Here is a 25,737-nt window from a genome sequence, read left to right as displayed (position 1 = left end):
TTGATGCCTTTGTCTGTGATTGAGGAGCCATTTTAGAGGGTAGCTATGGATATTGTGTGACCTCTCAGTACCCCAGGTTCCACAGGGAAAATGTATATCCTAGTGGTAGTAGATTATGCTACCAGATGCCTTGAAGTGGTGGCTCTGTCCTCCATTGAGGCAGCAAAGGTTGCAAATGATCTGCTAGAGATTTTCAGCAGGGTAGGTTTTCCAAATGAAATACTGACTGACAGAGGTGCCAATTTCATGTCAGACCTGCTGGCTTGTCTGTTGAAGCACTGTGGGATGAAGCACCCACTATCACCCCCAGCCTAATGGTCTTGTTGAGAGGTAAAACTCTACAGTCAAGTCCATATTACAGGCATTTGCAGACCAGTTTAAGAGGGAGTGGGAGAAATATTTGCCTCATCCGTTGTTTGCTTACATAGAGGTGCTCCAGGAATTCACAGGTTTTTCACCCTTTGAGTTGCTGTATGGGCATAGGGTGAGGGGACCTCTAGATTTGATTTGAGATGAGTGGTAGGGTGAGTATGAATTCCACGAGGAATATGTTGTGGCATATGTCCTAAATCTCAGGACAAGGCTTATGGAACTCATGGGCTTGGCCCAGGAAAACTTGGCAGAAGCCCAACAGCAGAAAAAGGTCTGGTATGACAGGAATGCTTGAGCTATAAAGTATGATGTAGGGAAGCAGGTAATGGTTCTCATTCCTGTCAGACACAACAAGCTGCAAGCAGCTTGGCAGGGACCCTACAAGGTGGTAAAGAAGATCAGTGATGTTAATTACATAGTAGAGCCGCTAGGCAGGAGGCAGGGGCACAAATTATACCATGTTAACTTGATAAAAACCATACCATGATAGGGAGGCCCTTGTGCAGAGTATTTGCAGTGGGTGGTGGAAGAAGTCTGAGGGGGATCTTGTGACTGATCTCCTCAGTGAGGCTCAGACTGACACCTCAGTAGAAGGGGTAGCAATGTCCCAGCAGCTTTCCTCTACCCAGGTTTGAGAAATCTGAGCAGTGCTGCAGGAGTCTGAGGGCATGCTCACTGGGAAACCAAGGTGCACCCACCTGGTGCAGCACCATGTGGATACAGGACCTCAAAGGCCCATTAAACAGGCCCCTTATAGGGTACCTGAGAGAGTCAAACAGTCTGTGAGGGAGGCAATATAGGAAATGTTGGACCTAGGGGTAATTCAGGAGTCCAGCAGTTGCTAGGCCTTCTCAGTGGTGCTGGTACCAAAGAAGGATGGGAGCACCAGGTTCTGTGTGGACGTCAGTAAATTAAATAGTCACTCAGAGTCAGATGCTTATCCGATGCCTAGGACAGATGAAGCCCTAAAGCAGCAGGGTGGGGCTAAATATCCTACCACCATTGATCTTACCAAGGGTTACTGGCAGGTGCTCTTGACTCCCAGTGTTACAGAGAGATCAGCCTTTGTGATGCCTTTTTGCTTGTATGGGTTCATGAAGATGCCCTTTGAGATAAAAAATGCCCCAGCAACTTTCCAGAGGCTGATATATTGTATCCTAGCAGGAGCAGGAGATTTTGCCATTGCTTACCTAGATGATATTACCATCTACAGGCATTCTTGGCAAGAGCACCTTCAGCATGTTAAGAAGGTGCCGTGCAGACTACCGAGGGCAGGGTTGACCATTAAGCCCGGCAAATGTCAAGTGGGTATGGCAGAAGTCTCGTACCTGGGGCATAGAGTGAAGAGTGCTAAGATCAGACTAGAATCTGCCAAAGTTAAAACCATTCAGGTATGGCCTGCCCCTGTTACTAAAAAGCAGGTTAGGGCATTTTTAGGGACAGCAGGGTACTACAGAAAGTTTGTCCCCCAATTATAGTACCATAGCTGCTCGCCTCACAGAGCTTACAAGGAAAAACAGGCCAGATAAGGTAGTGTGGACCCCAGCATATGAGTAGGCATTCCAGAAGCTTAAAGGGGCTTTGGGAGGACCCCTTTGTTAGCCAGTCCAGATTACAGCAAAGAATTTGTTGTGTGAGTAGATGCTTCAAACCATGGGGTGGGGGCTGTACTTAGCCAGGTTTCCTCAGAGGGAGAAGAGCACCAAGTGATATATCTCAGTCATAGGCTGCAACCCAGGAAGGAATGCTATGCATCTGTAGAAAAGAAATGCCTAGCCATAGTGAGGGCACTGCAGAAATTTCAGTCTTATCTGTATGGAAGGACATTCATTGTGGTTACAGACCACAATCCCTTAACATGGCTACAGCAAGCCAGCCAGCAAAATGCCAAGTTACTAAGGTGTAGCCTAGGGTTGCAAGCATATGATATGATATGACAGTGCAGCACCACAGTGGGGTTAGCAATGCCAACACAGATGGGTTCTCAAGACAGGGAATGGGGTACGGTATTCACAGATAGGCTCAACCCTCTCAAGCAATGTTTCTCAAGGGTCACTAAAAACTAACTTGAGCTTTTTTTTTTTTTTTGCGTGGGGAGAATTGTGACACTGCCAGCCCAGCTATCTGGAATTTTGTGGAAAATCATAAGTCACTTGTGAATATTGACATGATTTGTACAGAAATGTATGTTATGTATTGAGCTTCAAAAATGTAGCTATAGTGTACCCTACCGGAAAAGAACAAAAATGTATATAAACTATATACCTGTGCAAATGTATGTTTTAATAGTAGAAGCTGGAACATACAGAGTTAACTTGCAAAACTTCAAGAAAATAAGTTGAAATTAAAAGTGTTTTATGATAGCTATAAAAGTTAGCTAATGCAGCAAGGAGACAGGATACGTAGAGCTAGAAGTTTTTTCCATTGTCTTAGAGAAAAGTGATTGCTATGTTTAAAATGTAAAGTGTTTTTATTGCTCTATGACTTCTTAGCAACTGCTCAGTTCTGAAAGATATGTATTTTTCACAGAGAGGTGCTAAAATGCTTGTACTTTCTGACAATGGGAGTAGCTTGAGAACTAAAGTCAGGTGACAAAAAGTGATGTCATCCAAACTAACCCAGCAGTAATAGTTGATATAAACTTAAGAACTTTCCCAGAGAAAGACTGGTAATTTTGTATCTTGTCTTGGACCTAGAAACATCCATCATCAGCACCATCTGTCTTGCTAATAGTAACTAGGGAAAAGTAATTTCTCTTAGATATAGATGGTAATATAGTAAAGATTAGGTTTAGGTGTCTTCTGTATTTATTTGAGATTGTCCTGCAATGTTTTTTAAAATATTTCCCATTTTTCTGAATTCTGAAGGAACTGTGTTGTTTGAGTATTGTCTTGTTCTTTAATTATTTATTATTAAATATATTTAAGCCTGTCTTTGTGCTGATATTTGTGAAACATATTTAAGCTCTTAGAGTCCTTTCATATGCACTTGGTGACACTGTACAGACCAATCCTAAATAGCCTGGCTCTTAGTCACACTTACCATTTGGATAATAGTAACATTACACAGTAGGATTGGACACCCTTTGCAAGGGCCTTATAGTAGCTGATAAGTAGTGTTTAATGGCATTGATAACTATCTTATAGTCTGGGCAGAAGGGGACATAGCTATTAAATGTGTGCCAGCCTTCCCCAGGAGTGTCTGTGTGTTTGTGTATGTATATATATATATATATATATATATATATATATATATATATATATATATATATATGTGTGTGTGTGTGTGTGTATAGATAGATATATATATATATATATATATATGTGTGTGTGTGTGTGTGTATATATATATATATATATATATATATATATATATATATATATATATATATTTATATATATATATATATATATATATATATATGTGTATCAAATCTCAAAGTATGTGTGTGTCTGCTACTTGGGCATTGACACGAAGCACTGGTTGGACAGAGAGGGTGACGGAGGTTTTGGCTTGACCATTCAGCTGAAATCTTAACCCTATAGCTGTGCTATTGGGGAGTCTTATTGGGGATCTGGAGAAAGAGAGAGAAACCAGCCCCTGACTGACTGTGATCTCTGTGTGCTCTTAAGATAAATTGTACTTTACTGTGTGTGCACTTGTAATCTTCTTAATGTGCATGTCCCTCACTGGTGCTAGTGGTGAGGACTGAGTCTCCTTGATTACTGGGCCAGTGCAGGGGCATCACAATCTATTTTTTTTTTAAGTTTCATAATTTTATTGTAAATAACTACAATTCAACGTCACCTTCATTTCATATATATTCTGTGCATACTTAATAACCAAAGTAAAGAATATGAATATAAATGCTAAATTATTAAGCAGTTGCACACTGATCAGTAAATGCAAATAAAACAAATTGATAGTGAATAACAAAATGTTTTATATATAAGGCTGAAAAAGTAATGGCAATCATAAAAATGTTAACAACTAACCACAAATAAAAAAAGAGAAAAGATGAAAAGTCCAAGGATGGCTCCAAATAAACTGTAAAAAACAGGGTCTGAAGAATGATGGAAAATGGAGTTAAAAAAGTAGTAAGTAAACTCCAAACTTTCAGCTGTTCAACATGATCAGCTGTTATCCACTGAAATCACCAAAAGTAAGTTCTAGCTAAACAAAATTCCAAACGAGCCCAGGCAACTGTAAATCATTCTACATTTCATGAAGAATCCCTGAATCATGAGTCAAAACAAAGCTAAGAAAAGCATCAGAAGAGTATAATGCCTTGATGCTAGACTGTCAATGAACTCAGCTACAGAGAAAACAGTACTAACAATAGCAATTACAACGACAATTAGTATTTGTATAGCGGGCTAAAAGACCACTCAAAGGCTGGTAAACAATCATAAAATCATGCCAGAACTAATCAGAAGACTTAGTGATTAAGCCTACCCTCCTCACGCCACCAAAAGTGGAGGATTACATATAAAGCAAGAAGCTGAAACTAAATTCTGGAGCTGTTCTGGAAATAATCTCAAACTGTGGATCATGTTATAAGTAGCTACCAGAATAATAAAAACTCAGCAGATAGACCAATCATATCACAAAGCTGACAGATCTGAAAACCAAACAATGATGGAACTCTAACATTTTCAGAGTCCAGAAACATAAAATAAATCAAAAATATAGATCAAAGTTGTCCAGTACAGCACAACTGCCTTTATCTTGGACAAATAGTTGGGTGACTGAAATACACTCACTTTATATGCCTGACAAGATAAGAATGATTAACTCACACAAATCATTAGAACGATATTTTAATCTGAAAACTGCACTTTTGTTGAGTGATATATCTGCTACAAGTGAAAGCAGTTGACCTGATTTTGTTGGATGCATATTAATCCAATGGAAATTTTCAACACAAACAATAGCTCTAAGCTGGGTAATGTTAGAAAAACAGATCTGACATTTAAAGAATGCACCTATGACCATACAGCAGCTATAATAAACAGAAAATTAGCAATGCCCTAGGCAGGCACGTTATTGAAAAGGGTATCAAACATAATTTCAGATTTCAAGTTTTGGAAATAATTCATCTAATTATTAGAGGAAGAGATTTAATGAATAATTCTGAAGCAGTTAAACTAAAATGGATTTTGCAATTGGAAGCATATTATCATCCTGGGTTCAATGATTTTTTTGTCACAAAAATAATTTTAGGCAAAGGGGATTAAGACATTAATTAGTGTTATTTATGATATATTTATATGAGATATATTTGTTTTTAAATGGCAATTGAATTGATGTGAAGAGCGCAACTGTTTCTTTCTTTATTTTAAGATGAGATGTTTTGCATTGTTATAACTACAGTAGTGTTTTGCCTAAACACAATTTCTTAGCAGGACAGAAATGATAAAGACAAAGAATATTCACTACAATGAACAAAGCTTTATTAGACAATACACTCTTACACTTCTGTATCAGGTAGGCATTAACAGTAATATCAAAACAGTTATACTTCTAAGTCAGGCAAACATTAATATTAATATCAAAAAATGTATACTTCTTTGTCAGGCAAGAGTTAATATTAATGTCAAACAAGCTATACATTTACGTCAAGCAAGTATTACTATTAATATCAAACCAGTTATACTTCTGTGTCAGGCAAGCATTAATATTAATATTAAAGAGTAAAAAAAAACTTAATACATCACTGATAAAGTAAGAAACTTCATCCTCGCCCACACTTTGACAGGGAAGTCCCGTTGCAGTCAGGTAGGAAACTCTATGGGAAAGTCCTGGGCAGTGCATCCACTCCACAGGTGATGTTTTAAGTAACTGACAGAATCCCAATTTTATTCCCTAGCTGTTTACCAGTTTTCCTGAAAACTTAACCTTTAGGGATCAACAAAGACTTTCCAGAACAGACCAGAGATGGTGATCCATCCCAGAATGTTCCAGTCAAACCTCCAAACCCTATGACTCTGCAATTTCACTTGAGAAAAATATAGGTTCATAGATTCATAGGTTCATACTAGGCTATCTGCCCTAGGGCATTTATAAACCTAGCCAGTGTGTGTTTGGCTTTCGCCACCCATTTTAAATTAATTTTGCTATGCCCTTTTTCGAGGTTAGTATACTGTGCCTCTGTCTAACAGTGACACAGAAGTGATACCGGGGTAAACCTACGATCCCCCATCCACTCATCAAGATTCCTCTTGAAGAGAGTCAATGAGGGACTCTGCCTAACCTGGACTGGGATTTTATTCCAGAGTGAAAGGAGCCTCTGGGTTATGAATCTATCCCTCCAGCATGTCCTATTTATTTCAGTGCTGAGGTTCAAGTCTCTCAAGCGCATAGCTCAATGGGATTTGGATTTTCTGAGGTGCAGCATGTTCATTAATTCCGGGTTGGACATGGCTTTATACGTCAGGCACAGATCGCCTCTGAGCAGGTGGTATGTCACTGAGTAGAGCTGGAGTTTCTTTAACCGGGCAGCATATGGCATCTGTTTGAGCCCTTTGATCCTCTTGCTGAGGTACTTTTGGGGTCTTTCCAGTTACTGCAGGTGTCTGGTAAGGTACATCCCAAAAGGGGCATTGTACTCAATTATGGGCCTGAAGAGGGATGAGTAAAGAGGCACGATGACCTCCCCTGATCTAGATATGAATCCCTTCATGATTAGGTGGGCTATATAAAATGTTTTTCTAACCACTTTGGCCACGTGGTTGTCAAATGAGAGATTGCTATCAACTTGGGTCCCCAGGTCCCTAATTACTTCTTCCATACTTAATGGATTACCACCTATGTGGTAATTTGTGGGCACTTTGTTTTTGCCAAAGGACATGATTATACACTTTTTGGTGTTTAGCTCTGGCACCAGTTGTCTGTTTCTATGAGGCCCTTTTGGAGGATGCTTGTGTTGGCTGGAGAGTCGATTATAGCGCCCAGTTTGCAGTCATTTGCGAACTTGGTCAGCCACAGTCCTTCCGTGTTGGCCTGTACCTCCGAGAAATATATACCGAACAGGAGAGGTCCCAGGACTGAGCCTTGTGGGATGCCACTTGTAACTTGTTTGGAGTCTGACATGGCTCCAGCAATTCTAACCATGTGGATTCTGTCCTTGAGCCAGTTTGCAACCCATCTAGTGACATAGGGGTTTATATTTAAGCTGGTGAGCTTATCTATAATGCCCGAGTGGGGTATTGTATCGAAGGTTTTGCAAGGTCCAGGTAGGCTGTGTGGACCACCTTCCCCTCGTCAATGGCCTTCGTGACTGTTTCAAAGAAATCGACCAGGTTTAAGAGGCAGGATCTGCCCTTAACAAAGCCGAACTGGGTAGGATCCAGTGTCTGCAGGTCCCCAATATCTTTTTTTATGAGGTCCATGATGATCCTTTCCATAGTTTTGCAGACCAAGCTAGTCAGGCTTATGGCGTGATAGTTTCCAGGATCCATTGAGGCACCACCTTTGTGGAGAGGGACCACTGTTGCTGTACGCCACTCTTTGGGTACATATCCTGTGGTAAGGCTGAGATTGAACAGTAGTTTTATGTTTGGGTTTAGCTCTTCTTGGAGTTCATGTAGGATGCAGCCCGGGACACCGTCTGGTCCCATTGATGCTGTGTTTTTTCCTTTGGAGAGGGTGGCTCTTACCTGAGCATCTGAAATGTCAGGGGGGCAGCACTCTGCTGGGATAGATATTTGCCCTTTTGGTGGGGAGGGGGGAGTTTGCACTGAACCTGTCAGCTAGGATGTTGGCAATGTCTGTGGGTTCGGTGTATTTTTTGTCATTTTGGACTAATTCTGAGCATATCTGGGAATTCCCACCCAGGTTCCTAACATAACTAAAGAAAGCCTTGTGATTATCCTTAGTGTCCTGTGCAATTTTTCTCTCGAAGCTGGCCTTAGATGATTTTATGAGTGCCCATAGTTTTTTGCTAACACTGATCAGAGATGCCTTCCCTTTTTGGGATTTTGCTCTATCATGTAGTAGCTTCCTCCTTCTAGTGTATAGTTTGTTTATGGCTGGGGTCCACCAGACAAGACATCTGCCTTTGGAGGATTGGGTCTTGGTTTTATTTGGGATTGCATGATCCATGCATTCCTGAAGGTGTTCATAGAATGTGTTTATAAAGGATTCTGCGGTCTGGGCCGTATTTTCCTCAGGACCGGGGGCTTTGAAGGATTCCACCTTGGTTTTGAGGAGTGTGAAATTTGCTTGAGAGAAGCTTTTCACTGTGGTTTTCTGGGCAGGGGGTGGGGTCGGGATGTGAATATCCAGTGAGATTAGTTTATGGTCTGATCTTATCAGTGAGGGATACACTTCTGGTCTGGAGCATGGAGTCCCCATGTTGGTGATGATCAGGTCCAGTATGTTTTCCCCTCTTGTAGGTGTGGTAACAAGTTGTTCAATAGCATTTGAGTTTATAAATTCTAGGAACCTTTGAGCTAGGGTATTGGAGCTAGAGTAATGCTCCCAGTCTATGTTTGGGTAGTTGAAGTCGCCCAATATAATGGTGTTTTGAGAGACCTTCATATTTTCCAGTGTTCTCAGGAAGGCTGAGTGGGGCTCCTGAGTTTGGAAGGGTGGTCTGTAGCAGGCTATAAACTGGAAGGCAGTTTTACCCACTGTTAGTTGCACATGGATAGTCTCTGATGCTTCGTGCTGTGCCACCAACCTGTAGGTGTGGTTATCTTTGACGAATATTGATACTCCCCCTCCTTTTCTGGTTCGGTCCAAGTTTTGGGGCTGAAAAGCATGGTATGAAGTATAACCTGGTAGTGCTGGGGTGCTCTCGGGAGCCTTGAACCAGGTTTCTGTTGCTGCACAAATATCGATGTTCTCCATGCTAAGGAGAGTTTCGAGTGCATGCATCTTGAGGTTTAGACTTCTGGCATTGAGTAGCATTACTCTTAGCTTCTTATCCCTTGTGATACCTATGGAGGTGGGTTTGTCTTTTGAGCCTTGCCTAAAAAAGGCACTATGGGGGTAGGAAGAGCCTTTGCCAATATCCGAAAGCCTAGGGGTGACAGGTGCAAGCCGTCCCTAGCGAAGCATCGTGGCTTGTCGAGCATGTCATCCCAGGCTGACAGGCATTGGATCCCCTTTGAATGACACCAATACTTAAGCCAATTGTTGAAGTTGATCATCTTGTCTTCATATTGTGGCATCATTCTTGGTGAGGGTAAGATGCTACTCAAGGTCAGGGTCATACCGGCCTGGGCCACATGCTCAGAGAGCTCCTCTATGTCTCTTTTCATGTAGTCCAGGGAGGTACATCTCAGGTCATTCACACCAGCATGGACAATGACTGAGTCATATTTGTACTTGCCTTGGAGTGACCTGAGTGCTTGTGCTATGTTGTGGATCCTAGCGCCCGACAGGCAGCTCACCATGACCTTCTCCTTGTTCAGCCTGGTGAGCGGGACGTCAGTGTGCCTGACAATAGAGTCACCTATTACAAGTGTATCAGGTGTGTTGTTTAGCCTTAAGGGCTGTGACTGTTCGGCACACTGGCTTTGTGAGCTATGTGTTGCATGTGTTTTGTTTTGGGGTAGCGGTTGCTTGGGTGTCTGCTTTGGAGGTCTCTGCTGCTTAGGCAGATTTTTATTTAGAGCCTCCGAGTATGTTTTTGTGTGTTTATGTGTTTGGTTTGCTGTCGTGGTAGGTCTATGTGAGACTGGAATTGTAGTGAGTGTGGTTTCCTTCTCCTCCTGACAGGTTTTGCCAGTACTGAGTTGAGAGAGCTTAGCCTCCAGTTTGGCTATATAGTTGCATTTCTCATATGTGTTGGAATTTGTTGGGAGGAGGAGAGGGTTGTCTGTGTACATGAGGCAGTTGTAACATTGCCTCGATTCCCAGATTCACCAGCTGGACAGGAGAGGAGATTGACAACTGACCTTGGGACATGCTAGAATAGTATTGGGAATTCATTTATAATTGAAAAAAAAAATGGCCAATGGGGAACAAGGTACTCAAGGGGAGTTTGTGAGGGTGTAGTGCTTTTAATTTTTTTGTGCTGACTTATATAATTGCTTTAGTGAGCAAGTGCCAGGTAACTTAAATGCAATGTGTTACAGGTAACTTAAATGCAAAAAATGACAAACAGTAACTTTCTTTCAAGTGAAACAAGGAAATAAGTACAGTAAACAATGCAGATGTCACTAGGGATCCACAGAAGCGCTGAAAAGCCACGTTTTAGGTGGAATTTGCGTTTCAGGGAAATAACAAGCAAACAAGCATACAAACAAAGCTAGATTCAGCAGGCCTGGATCTAGTCTATGCTACAGCAAACAAGGTGTACCAATTTCAGTAAGAAACAGTTCAAATATACAGGCACTATAAGCCTTCAACCAGAAATTCCCAGCTCAGAAGGGCAGAGCCCAGCCTCTCCTCCCACAAGAGTGCAGACCACAAACCTTCTTAATGTAAAATAACTGGTCTGAAGCCCAAGTGCTTAAACCAGAACTAATACACTTTTAGAATAACAGACACTGACCCCTCAGTCAGCAGTTCCCAACTTAGAAGGATGTAAGCTACCTGTCCTGCCACCACAGTGCAGGCCACAAACCTTCCTAATGTAAAACAACTGGTCTGACCCCATGTGCTTAATCCAAAAGACTTAGAATGATAGCTACACTTTAATCAAGTTACTACCAAGCAGTAATAAATACAATTGAATACTTTAAAGAATGCCTGGATTAGTGCTCAAGTTATACAAACAAAGCTAGATTCAGCAGGCCTGGATCTAGTCTATGCTACAGCAAACAAGGTGTACCAATTTAATAAGAAGCAGTTCAAATATGCAGGCACTATAAGCCTTTAACCAGAAATTCCCAGCTCAGAAGGGCAGAGTCCAGCTTCTCCTCCCACAAGAGTGCAGACCATGAACCCTCTTAATGTAAAATAACTGGCCTGAAGCCCAAGCGCTTAAACCAGAATTAATACACTTTTAGAATAACAAACACTGAGCTCTCAATCAGCAGTTCCCAATTTAGAAGGATGTAAGCTACCTGCCCTGCCACTACAGTGCAGAGCACAAATCTTCTTAATGTAAAACAGCTGGTCTGAAGCCCAAGTGCTTAAACTAAAAGGCTTAGAGTGAGTTACACCAAGCAGTAATAAATACAATTGTGTACTTTTAAGATGACGCAAAAGCAAAATAAAGTAGAAAGAAACAGAAATACAGTAAAAGCAGGTACTTTTTTTTTTTTTGAGTGAGCAAATGAGATGGGCCCAGGAGGAGTATCCAAGTGCAAATTTACAAGAGGGGCGGGCAGTTTCAAAGCCACCAAGATTAACACCAACACAAAAACAGGGAGGGTGGATGGGAACCTAATATAAAATATAATGATGAACCTAATATAAAATAATGTAACAAACAAGTACCTTATCAGACTCCTAAAAATTTGAAAAAATGTAATAAACAGGTGTCTTTTAGTCACATCAACTAATAAACAGGTTTTAAAATAGTTCTGCTTCATAGAGAAAAAATAACTAAATTAACCATTTCACTCATATCTCTATACTGAGGTAGATGTCAATCTCTCATTCACTCAAGGTAAAAGCCTTCCGTATCATATTCAATTCACAATCGGTCCTTTGACTTCTAACTCACAAAAATGAGAAAGATAATGCCTTTGTAGTTTTGCGATGTAGCCGATAAGCTAAATAACAATTCCAGAATCTTAATAGAATTAAGAACATTATAAATATCAAAACTGGATGACTTATCCGATTTAAATTTTGAGTCGGTCTCTTGCTTTTAATTCTCTGTCCATGACAATTGTGAGTCCCTACTAGGGAATCACTACTAACTCATTGTATATAATCACTTTGTTTTTATAATTGTTTGCTAACTTCTGTAAATGCACATGTATCTAGTCGGACTATCCCGGTAAACAAATGTAAAATAAATAAATAAATAAATAAATAAATTTAATAATTTTGTTCCTGATTTTGACCATCCAGTAAATATGTCTCACCAACTGTGTGCTTTATCAAATTCAGTTTTTTTGCTACATGCATTTATCTATTACTCATGATTAACATATTCATTTCATGATTTCAACAATTGGCTTAAGTACTGGTGTCATTCAAAGGGGATCCAATGCCGGTCAGCTTGGGATGATATGCTCGACAAGCCACGATGCTTCGCTAGGGACGGCTTGCACCTGTCACCCCTGGGCTTTCGGATATTGGCAAAGGCTCTTGCTACCCCCATACTGCCTTTTTTAGGCAAGGCTCAAAAGACAAACCCACCTCCATAGGTATCACAAGGGATAAGAAACTAAGAGTAATGCTACTCAATGCCAGAAGTCCAAACCTCAAGATGCACACACTCGAAACTCTCCTTAGCATGGAGAACATCGATATCTGTGCAGTAACAGAAACCTGGTTCAGGGCTCCCAAGAGCACCCCAGCACTACCAGGTTATACCTCATACCATGCTTTTCGGCCCCAAAACTTGGACCAAACCACAAAAGGAGGGGGAGTATCGATATTCATCAAAGATACCCACACCTCCAGTTTGGCGGTAAAGCACGAAGCATCAGAGACTATCCATGTGCAACTAACAGTGGGTAAAACTGCCTTCCAGTTTATAGCCTACTACAGACCAAGCTCCCAAACCCAGGAACCCCGCTCGGCCTTCCTGAGAACACTGAAAAATATGAAGGTCTCTCCAAACATGATTATATTGGGAGACTTCAACTACCCAAACATAGACTGGGAGCATTACTCTAGCTCCAACACCCTAGCCCAAAGGTTCCTAGAATTTATAAACTCAAATGCTATGGAACAACTTGTTACCACTCCCACAAGAGGGGAAAACATACTGGACCTGATCATCACCAACATGGGGACTCTATGCTCCAGACCAGAAGTGTATCCCTCACTGGTAAGATCAGACCATAAACTAATCTCACTGGATATTCACATCCTGACCCCACCCCCCTGCCCAGAAAACCACAGTGAAAAACTTCTCTAAAGCAAATTTCACACTCCTCAAAACCAAGGTGGAATCCTTCAAAGCCTCCGGGCCTGTGGAAAATATGGCCCAGACCGCAGAATCCTTTATAAATGCATTCTATGAACACCTTCAGGAATGCATGGATCATGCGATCCCAAATAAAACCAAGACCCAATCCTCCAAAGGCAGACGTCCTGTCTGGTGGACCCCAGCCATAAACAAACTATACAATAGAAGGAGGAAGCTACTAAATGATAGAGCAAAATCCCAAAAAGGGAAGGCATCACTGATCAGTATTAGCAAAAAACTATGGGCACTCATAAAGTTGTCTAAGATCCAGCTTCGAGAGAAAAATTGCACAGGACACTAAGGATAATCACAAGGCTTTCTTTAGTTATGTTAGGAACCTGGGTGGTAATTCCCAGATATGCTCAGAATTAGTCCAAAATGACAAAAAATACACTGAACCCACAGACATTGCCAACATCCTAGCTGACAGGTTCAGCGCAAACTTCCCCCACCAAAAGGGCAAATATTTATCCCAGCAGAGTGCTGCCCCTGACATCTCAGATGCTCAGGTAAGAGCCTCTCCAAAGCAAAAACACAGCATCAATGGGACCAGACGGTGTCCCGGCTGCATCCTACATGAACTCCAAGAAGAGCTAAACCCAAACATAAAACTACTGTTCAATCTCAGCCTTACTACAGGATATGTGCCCAAAGAGTGGCGTACAGCAACAGTGGTCCCTCTCCATAAAGGTGGTGCCTCAACGGATCCTGGAAACTATCGCCCCATAAGCCTGACTAGCTTGGTCTGCAAAGCTATGGAAAGGATCATCATGGACCTCATAAATAAAGATATTGGGGACCTACAGACACTGGATCCTACCCAGTTCGGCTTTGTTAAGGGCAGATCCTGCCTCTTAAACCTGGTTGATTTCTTTGAAACAGTCACCAAGGCAATTGGTGAGGGAAGGTGGTCCACACAGCCTGCCTGGACCTCGCAAAAGCCTTCGATACAATACCCCACTCGGGCATTATAGATAAGCTCACCAGCTTAAATATAAACCCCTATGTCACTAGATGGATTGCAAACTGGCTCAAGGACAGAACCCACATGGTTAGAATTGCTGGAGCCATGTCAGACTCCAAACCAGTTACAAGTGGTGTCCCACAAGGCTCAGTCCTGGTACCTCTCTTGTTCGGTATATATTTCTCGGAGGTACAGGCCAACACGGAAGGACTGTGGCTGACCAAGTTCACAGATGACTGCAAACTGGGCACCATAATCGACTCTCCAGCCGACACAAGCATCCTCCAAAAGGGCCTCATAGAAACAGACAACTGGTGCCAGAGCCATGGCCTCAAGCTAAATGCCAAAAGTGTATAGTCATCCCTTTGGCAAAACAAAGTGCCCACAAATTACCACATAGGTGGTAATCCATTAAGTACAGAAGAAGTAATTAGGGACCTGGGGACCCAAGTTGATAGCAATCTCTCATTTGACAACCACGTGGCCAAAGTGGTTAGAAAAACATTTTATATAGCCCACCTAATCATGAAGGGATTCACATCTAGATCAGGGGAGGTCACTGTGCCTCTTTACTCATCCCTCATCAGGCCCATAATTGAGTACAATGCTCCTTTTGGGATGTACCTACCAGACACCTGCAGCAACTGGAAAGACCCCAAAAGTACCTCACCAAGAGGATCAAAGGGCTCAAACAGATGCCATATGCTGCCCGGTTAAAGAAACTCCAGCTCTACACAGTGGCATGCCGCCTGTTCAGAGGCGATCTGTGCCTGACGTATAAAGCCATGTCCAACCCGGAATTAATGGACATGCTGCACCTAAGAAAATCCAAATCCCATCGAGCTACGCGCTCGAGAGACTTGAACCTCAGCACTGAAATAAATAGGACATGCTGGAGGGACAGATTCATAACCCAGAGGCTCCCTTCACTCTGGAATAAAATCCCAGTCCAGGTTAGGCAGAGTCCCTCATTGACTCTCTTCAAGAGGAATCTTGATGAGTGGATGGGAGATCATAGGTTTACCCCAGGTATCACTTCTGTGTCACTGTTAGACAGAGGCACAGTATACTAACCTCGAAAAAGTGCATAGCAAAATAAATTTAAAATGGGTGGCGAAAGCCAAACACATTCTGACTAGGCTTATAAATGCCCTAGGGCAGATAGCCTAGTATGAACCTATGAACCTATGAACCTATGATGCAATATGCTATGATTTACAATTTGTAGTTATGATATGTTAATTACCCTATACGCAGAATCTAATGACATCATATTAGGTTTAATAATCATTTTTGGATTCCATTGGTAAGATATGTTGACATGATCAACAGGTTTAAATACATAAGTATTATTAGACCACGTTAATTTAGTAATATTTGTTAAACATCCAATAAAATGAGTCTTTATAGTGAAATATAAAGGCTGATTTGTAACTAAATATAGAAATTGTGGAGCAATTTCTACAAACATTTCTAAAGTAGGAGATAATATAGTCCATTTACATATGTTGACAGTGCTGCAGAAATCATGGTTCATATACAGATGAATCCACAGATCAATCCATCCATAGTGTCATGGCAATGTTCCAATTTATGAGTCTTATTGTCAAAGTCTATGACATTTTCTTCTATCCAGGACTAGAAGGAATGAATTGGAGGTCCAAATACTAATATCAAAACCAAAAACTCACACATAATCTTTGAGTTAGTAACATGTAACATTGAAATGCATCATTTGCTCTGTACAATAAGTATTAATTGTTTCATTATAAATATTAGTTCCGTTCTGACAAGAATAATAATTGTCTTTATACGTTTGATCATATTTACAATTGCAGCATTTTATGTCTGTTTCATTCTTAATTTTTATCATGACTTGCTCTTCATCTGGTAACTGAATATATACATTTTCTCTCCTCACTCTCCATATGCTAAAGTTTCCTTCAAAAGTTAAATTAGCAATAGAACATCCTTGTCAAGCAGGACAGGTAAATGTTCCTTGTGTTCTGTTTTGCATAATGTTAACCCATCCCCACTGAATCACTGTGATGTTTTGCTGGATGACTCTTATAGCGGAGGTCATAGATTTGACCAAACAGACTCCACACAGTACACTGATGACACAGACAATGAATATCACCTTTTTCAAAAGAATCTGAAAATCAGAGAAGAATTTTTAATTATTCTCATAAATAACATTTAATTGCAGGCACATATTCCCATTGCTTTCTGTCCTGGTTTCATCACTAAGATAGTATTATCCTTTTCAGTTGCAGTAACCTCACCCTGCTCAGGCTGCTTATCCAGTGATTGAATTCAGATTTTTGCCCCATTGTTCAGGTTTGTAGAGCCAAACCCTTTATCTCCTCTCAAAGTTAAAGTAATAGGAGCTGTACCTTTTGTTAGAGTTCCCATATATATTGGCATAATAATCAATTGAACAATTCTCTATCATTTTTTATCAATAGATCAGAATCACCACTATTTATCCGTACTACTTTAATTTCGCCTTGGTAATTAGTGTCAATTACACCTCTCATTATTTGTATTCCTTTCAAGGCTATTCCGGAATGAGGAGCAATCAATCCAAAATGTTCCAGAGGTATCTGAACCCCTATTCTGGTTTCAATAAATTGCATGTCTCTAGACCTTCTAACCTAACCTCGATCTTTCTTTAAGTCTCTTCAAGTCAGCCGTCAAACAGTATTTTAAATAGCACTGGCTTTGTCTCTGTACTAACCCTGATTACCCACTACTTATGCAATGCCTTATTTAAATTAATATTGTGCGCATCTCTTGCTCATAATAGCTTGCTGCAACCTGTTGTTTTTGTATACTATTACATACTGTGTATATTGTGGGTACCTACTAGAAGGATTTGTAAATATGTTTGACTCATATCTGTTATGTTCTATCTGTGTTATCTGGAGCTTTTCTCCCTGGGCCTCCACTGAAAATGGACATATATCCAGTTAGACTATCACAGTCACAAATGTAAATTAAAATAAATAAATAAAAATAGACTTTAACTTGTGCACGTGTAATGCATGCACATCTAATCCTGCTGCTTTTTGGACAGCCCTAAAGAGAGTTAATGCATCTTCCATTATTTCCTAGTAAACAACAGTGTTGGTGGCTATGTAGGATTGATTTGTCATGACAGAGTTGTCATTCTTGTTAATGGAGTCCACTTTCTCTAATTGGTCTACTGTTTAAGATTTGTAAAGCTGTATTCAAGTTGTCCCTCCAATTCAGTAGGGAACCACTTCCCAATGCTTTTAATTGTTCTTTTAATAATCAATTCATTTGTTCTATTAAACCCGCAACGTATGGGTAATATGGTATATGAAACACTCATGCAATATTATGCTACTTACTGTAATCCTGTACCAGTTTCCTTTAAAATGTGAACCATTATCAGTTGTATTTGGGAAGGAACACCTGAGTACAGAGTAATCAAATAAATGTTTCTTATAGAGTTTACCTGCATAGCTCTCTTACATGGATAAGTGAGCAGATACCCTGAATAAGTGTCTACTGCTGTACAGGCATGCTGACATCCTTTGCTAAAAGTTAATGGTCCTATGTAATCAAGCTGCCAGATTTGTCCAGCTAACTTACCACTACCTAAATGTTCTTGTACAGTATGTAGTATTGATCTATGGTGTATGTGCTGGCATATAGAACATTGGGCTATAACAGTTTTAATCACATTTATAGAAATCAAAATCCACCTTGTTTGTGCCCATCCATGTCTTTTTCCCAAATGTCCACATTTCTGATGAGCCCATTTCATCATGCCAAATTGGTCTATTCCATTTTGGTCATTTTCCTTCTCAAGAAATCAGTTGCACAATGAACATCTATGTGATATGCAGTAACAACACTTTGGGATAACATTTCCAATATTTGCTGCAATAATTCTTTTCCCAAATACATTTTTTTGAATGTATATATTATTTTTTGCCATATACGTAACCAAGTAGCTAAATCATTTGCCACTGACCAAGAATCAGTATAAATGTGACATGTTCCTGGCATATCTTGCAAATATTTTTTTCTCTGTTTGCCAATTTTTCCATTTTATGTAGTATACACAGTGCTGCTTGATAGGTCCCAGTTTTCTATAGGAAAACATGCAATTTGTCTATCATTAGGGCTTTCCACAACTGAAGGGGGCTGATTACACTCTCAATATGTCCCTGTTGACATCACCCCACCTGTCTGCACTTACCCACATCCTACTGCACTTACTAAACCCATCTTCTTTAGTACCAAGAGAAAAAATTTTAATGCTTAAACATATCTTCATTGTCATGCTCTGCCTATTCGTGTCAGAGACTGTTATAGTAAAATACACTAATAACTTTGTAGTTAACTTTAATGACATATCCACACTTAGTACAGAGCTGTCACACTTTGAACTGTTAGCTGCAAATTTAACCTTTAAATCCTAACATATTTCCATGCTAGTACAGAGCTGTATGGAGCTGTGACACTTGTTAAATCCTAAGCAAAATGTATTCATGGAACTTGATCGTTAGTTCTGGCATACCCTACACAACATAAATGTGTATGGTTACACTTTTCTAACTGGCCACACTCAATACATCTTTCTGAGCACTTTAGCTGTGTTAGTTGAACTGGAATTTATTTTGTTTTTAACCCATAAATATGCATGTTTCTGTTGTGACCAATTCTTTAAATCTTGTACATTTGCACAAATGTCATGCACATTTTTACAAGTGCCATCTGTATACACTACTGTACATTTTGTAGCATTCATTTGTATAGCAACATCAGCTCTAAGCAAAATTTCTAAAAGAGTTTGCATATACTTTCTAACCTGTATGCCATGTTTCTTTAACACTGGTATGTGTTTTTCATTAAGCTCTGATAATTTCTTATCTCTGTTAAAAACGTTCCACTGTGAGCAGTAGAGCTGAAACATTTCAGCTGTCTCTACACCCTGTAAACTTTAGCATGATTTAACACAGTTTTAAACAAAATCAAGGATATCTATCTCCATAGTTCAATTGCAGTTTTATCCTTTTGTCCATACTGATCAAAACACTGAATGCATTTGCACATAGAAACTTTCTGTTAAACATTTCAAATCCTGCTGACAATGCCAAGAAAATGTATTGCTGAAACACAATTTCTTAGAAGGACAGAAATGATCAAGACAAAGAATCTTCAGTACAATGAACAAAGCTTTATTAGACAATACACTCTTACACTTCTATATCAGGCAAGTATTAACAGTAACATCAAACCAGTTATAGTTCTATGTCAGGCAAGCATTAATATTAATATCAAACCAGCTATACTTCAATGTCAGGAAAGCATTAACTTTAATATCAAACCAGTTATACTTACATGTCAGGCAAGCATTAATATTAATATCAAACCATCTATAATTCTATGTCAGGCAAGCATTAACATTAACATTAAAGAGTAAAAAATACTTAATACATCACTGATAAAGTACAAGACTTCATCCTTGCCCACACATTGACAGAGAAACCCCATTGCAGTCAGGTAGGAGACTCTATGGGAAAGTCCTGGGCAGTGCAGCCACTCCACATGTGAGGTTTCAACCAACTGACAGAGAGTCCCAGTTTTCATTTTCTAGCTGTTTACCAGTTTTCCTGGGAACTTAACCTTTAGGGATCAACAAAGACTTTCCAGAACAGACCAGAGATGTTGGCGACTCATCCCAGAATGTTCCAGTCAAGCCTGCCAATCCCTATGACTCTACATTTTCACTTGAGAAAAATATAAAAGAATGTAACAAATACCTTATCAAACTTCTAAAAATGTGAAATAAAGTAATAAACAGGTGTCTTTTAGTCATGTAGACTAATAAGCAAGTGTCCTATCAGGCTGCTAGAAATGTAAAAGAATATAATAAACAAATGTCTTTTAGTCACATAGACTAATAAACGGGTGTCTTATCAAACTTCTAGAAATGTAAAATAATGTAATAAACAAGTGTCTTTCAGTCACATAGACTAATAAACAGGTTTTAAAATAGTTCTGTTTCATAGAATAATAAAGAATAACTAAACTAACCATTTCACTCTGTTTTCTATACTGATACAGATGTCAATCTCTCATTCACTCAAGGTAAAAGCCTTTCTTATCATATTAATATCACATTAGGTCCTTTGACTTGTGACGCACCTATATGAGAACAATAATGCCTTTGCAGTTTTGTGATGTAGCTGATAAGTTAAATAACAATTCCAGAATTAAGATCATCATAACTATCAAACAGGATGAATCATCCGATTTAATAATTTTGTTCCTGATTTTGACCATCCAGTAAATATGTCCCACCAACTGTGTGCTTTATCAAATTCATTTTCTTTTGCTAAATGAATTAATCTATTACTCATCATTATCCTATTCATTTCATGATTCAATATGCTATGATTTACAATTTGTAGAAGTTTCTGTAACTGTTATGATGTGTTAATTACCCTATACAAGGAATCTAATGGCAGCATCATATTAGGTTTAATAACCATTCTTGGATTCCATTGACTTTTCGGCCATGTAACCTGGACTGGAACACCAAAGGCAGAGGTGTGCCCATATTCATTAAGGATATCCACACCTCCAGGCTAGTTGCTCAGCATAATGCATCCAAGGTTACCAAGTGCAACTAACTCTGGGCAAAAGTGCAATCCAAATTGTAGCTTGCTATAGACCCCCCAGCATGCCCTAGGATTCCCACTCCTCTTTTCTTGATGTACTGTAAAATATTAGGGTTCAACCAAACACCCCAATAATGGGTGATTTAAACTACCCAACCATTAACTGGGAAAACTACTCGTGTACCACCTCCTTCACACAATGCTTTCTGGAATTCATAAACTCCAATGCCCTAGATCAACTTATCCACACCCCCACCAGGGGCAACAATATCCTAGACCTAGTCATTACCAACATGAGTGACCGGTGTTCCACACCTGAAGTCAACTCCTTGTTGGTCCAATCCGACCATAAGCTAATCACCCTTGATATCCACATCCCGCCCCCATTAAGGAAACCATGGTAAAAAATTTCTCAAAAGCCAACTTCATGCTTCTTAAGACAGAAATAGTGAACTTCATGACACCCATGCAGATGGACAATACAGTTACGACTGCTGAATCCTACACAAATGCACTCTATAAGCACTTACACGAGTGCATGAATCATGCTATCCCAAACAGAACCAAGACGCTATCCTCCAAAAAAGGAAGCCAATCTAGTGGTCCCCTAGCATAAACAAACTGTACAACAGAAGGAAGAAATTATTGCAAAAGAGAGTAAAATCCCATGAGTGGAGGAGCTCCCTGGTCAGCCTCAGTAAGAAGCTGAGATCCCTTATAAGATCCTCCAAAGCTAGCTATGAAAAAAAAATCACCACTGATTCTAAGGACAACCACAAAGCATTCTATAGCTATGTCAAGAATCTCAATGGCAACACCCAGATCTGCTCTGAGTTACAGAAGAACAGCATGAAAATTACAGAACCAACTGATATTGACAACATCCTGTCAAACAGGTTCAGTGATAACTTTACCACCTCTCACCCCTTAAAGTGCCCATATCTATACAGGAAGAATGCAGAGTCCCTGTAATCACAACTATGCAGGTAAAAGCTGCACTCTCTAAAGCCAAAAACACTGCATCCATGGGACCGGACAACATCCCAGGCTGCATTTTACATGAACTTCAGAACAAACTGGCTCCCCACCTAAGCACCATGTTCAATCATAGCCTCACATCAGGCTTTGTGCTCACTGAATGGCGTACAGCAACAGTTATCCCACTCCGCAAAGGGGGAGCCACCACTGATCCCGGGAACTATCGCCCTATTAGTCTGACGAGCCTGGTCTGCAAGGCCATGGAATGTATCATCATGGAACTCATAAACAAAGACATTGGTAACCTCCAAACTCTGGATCCCCACCCAGTTCGAGTTTGTGAAATGCAGATCATGCCTCCTGAACCTGATTGACTTCTTTGTGGCAGTAAACAAAGATGTAGATAAGGGTAAGGTGGTTCACACAACCTATCTTGACCTCGCCAAGGTTTTCAACACCATCCCCTATTCTGGAATTATAGCTAAATTCACTAAACTATGTACAAATCCCTACATCACAAGATGGGTTGCCAAATGGCTCACTGACAGAACCCACACTGTAAAAGCTGCACACTCCAAATCTGGCCTCAAACCAGTGACAAGTGGAGTACCACAAGGTTCAGTCAGGGGACCTCTCCTGTTTGGTATCTACTTCTCTGAAGTACAGGCTAACACAGAAGGCCTCTGGCTAATGAAGTTCGCAGATGACTGCAAACTAGGAGCCGTAGTCGAGTCCCCAAATGATGTGGAAATCCTACAGAAGGGCCTCGCTGAGACAGATGCCTGGTGTCAGAGCCATGGCCTCAGGCTCAATGCTAAAAAATGCATTGTCATCCCCCTTGGTAAAAACTCTGTATCCATGAACTACTACATAGACAGCAGTCTACTTAACACCGAATGTGTGATAGGAGACCTTCGGACACAGGTGGACAGTAGTCTGTACTTTGATAGTCACATTGCCACAGTAGTCAGGAAGTCCTTCTATGTGGCACACCTCATCATAAAAGGGTTCTCATCCAGGAAAAAAGAGGTCATTGTTCCCCTCTACTCGACACTCATTAGACCCATTATAGAGTACAATGCCCCTTTTGGAAAATACCTCACAAGACATCTGCAGCAGCTGCAAAGGCCACAGAAGTAACTCACAAAGAGGATTACTGGCCTTAAACAGATGCTCAACACTGACCATCACAAAAAACTCCAGCTTTACTCCATAGCATATCGCCTACTCCGAGGTGATCTCTGCCTAACATACAAAGCTATGTCAAACCCAGAGCTGCTGGACATGCTACACCTAAAGAAATCCCAACCCCTCTGAGCTACATGCTCTAGGGACCTAAACCTTGTCACCACAATAAACAGGACATGCTGGAGCAATAGATTCCTGTCCCAGAGACTTCCCATACTCTGGAACAGGCTACCCATCTATGTCAAGCAAAGTTCTTCATTATCACTCTTCAAGAAAAATCTTGATGAGTGGATGGGAAATAGGAAATTCACCCCGGGGATCACTTCTGTGTCTCTGCTCGACAGTGGCACAGGAAAATAACTTTCTTGGGTGGCGTAAGCCAGGGAACCTTGTTGGATAGGCTTACATAGGCCCTTGGGCCAATAGCCTAGTACCTACCTATGAACAGATGAACCTATGATAAGATATGCTGACATAATCAACAGGTTTAAATATATAAATACTATTATACCAAGTTAAATGAGTAATATTTTTTAAACATCCAACAAAAGGAGTCCTTATAGTGAAAAGTAAAGGCTGATTTGTTACTAAACATAGAAAGTGTGGAGCAATTTCTACAAACATTTCAAAAGTAGGAGGTAATATAGTCCATTTACATATGTTGACAGAGTGCTGCAGAAAACATGGTTCATACACAGGGGAATATTGTCCACAGGTCAATACTCACTGTTTCAATTCATGCATCTTGTTTATGTAATCTTGTTCTATTTGTGGTATCCAGTACTGGAAGGAATGAAATGAAGGTCCAAACACTTATGGCAAAATCAAAAACTCACACAGAATCTTTGAGTTAGCAACATTGAAATGCATAATTTGCCCTGTAGAATAAGTATTAATTATTTCATTATAAATATCCATTTCATTCTAACAATAGTGATACTTGTCTTTATATGTTTGATCATATTTACAATTGCAGTTATGTCTGTTTCATTTTTAATTCTTATCATGACTTGTCCTTCATCCAGTAACTGAATATATAAATGTCCTCTCCTCACTCTCCAAATGTTAAAGTTTCCCTCAAAAGTTGAATTAGCAATAGAAAATCATTGTCTAGCAGGGCAGGTAAAAGTTCCTTGTGTTCTGTTTTGTGTACTGTTAACCCATCCCCACTGAATCACTGTGATGTTTTGCTTACAGCGGGGGTTATAGATTTGACCAAAACGACTCCACATAGTACACTGATGACACAGACAACAAATATCATGTTCTTCAAAAAAATCTGAAAATCTGAGTAGAATAGCATAATTATTCTTGTAAATAACATTTATTTGCAGGCACATATTCCGATTTGTCTCTGTCCTGGTTTCATCACTAAGATAGTATTAATATTTTCATTTGCAATAACCTCAGTCTGCTTAGGAAGTTTATCTGGTGATTGGATCCAGATTTTTGCCCCATTGTTCAGGTTTGTAGATCCAAACCCTTTATCTCCTCTCAAAGTTAAAGTAATAGGAGCTGTACTTTTTGTTAGAGTTCCCATATATATTGGCATAATAATCAATTGAGCAATTCTATATCCCTTTTGTATCAACAGATCAGAATCATCACTATTTAGTAGTGCTACTTTAATTTCACCTTGGTAATCAGTGTCATTTACACGTCTCATTATTTGTATTCCTTTTAAGGTTAATCTGAAACCAGAAGAAATCCATCCAAAATATTCCAGAGGTGTCTGAACCCCTATTCTGGTGTAAATCAATTGTTCGATCACATTTTGGTAATTTCCCTTCTCAACAAATCAGTTACACAATGACCATCTATGTGATATACAGTAATAGCACTTTGGGATAAAAATATTTGCTGCCATAATTCTTTTGCCCTCACTCTTTTATGAATGTATATATTAATTACTTATTTTGCCATCTAGGTAACCAAGTAACTAAACCATTTGCCTCTGACCAAGAATCAGTATAAATGTAGCATGTTCCTGGTGTATCTTGCAAATATTCCTTTCTCTATTTGCCTATTTTTCCATTTTCTGTAGCATACACAGTCCTGCTTGATATGTCCCAGTTAAAGTTTTCTACAGGAAAAACATGTAATTTGTCTATCATTAGGCCCTTCTGCAATTGGAGGGGCTGATGCCACTCTCAGTACAACCCTGTTCCCATCACTCTCTTGTCTGCACTTCAACAGGTCCTACTGCACTTACTAGTACCAAGAGAAAAATGTTAATGTTTAAAAATATATTCATTGTCATGCTCTGCTTGTTCTAGCATCCTGTCAGAAACTGTTACATTACTATACTTTAATAACTTTGTAGTTAACTTTAATGACATATCCACACCTCATACATAGCTGTTACACTTTGAACTGTTAGCTGCTGCAGTTTTTAAACTTTAAATTGTAATGTATTTCTGTGTTACTATGGAGCTGTGCGGAGCTGTTACACTTGTTAAATCCTGAAAAAATGTATTCGTGTAACTTGAGCGTTAATTCTGGTATACCTTACACAACACACATGTGTA

This window comes from Protopterus annectens, chromosome 11.part0, assembly GCF_019279795.1.
Source record: "Protopterus annectens isolate FY-2018-M chromosome 11.part0, PAN1.0, whole genome shotgun sequence".
NCBI classification, from domain to species: Eukaryota; Metazoa; Chordata; order Ceratodontiformes; family Protopteridae; genus Protopterus; species Protopterus annectens.
This window is presented reverse-complemented; position numbering follows the sequence as displayed.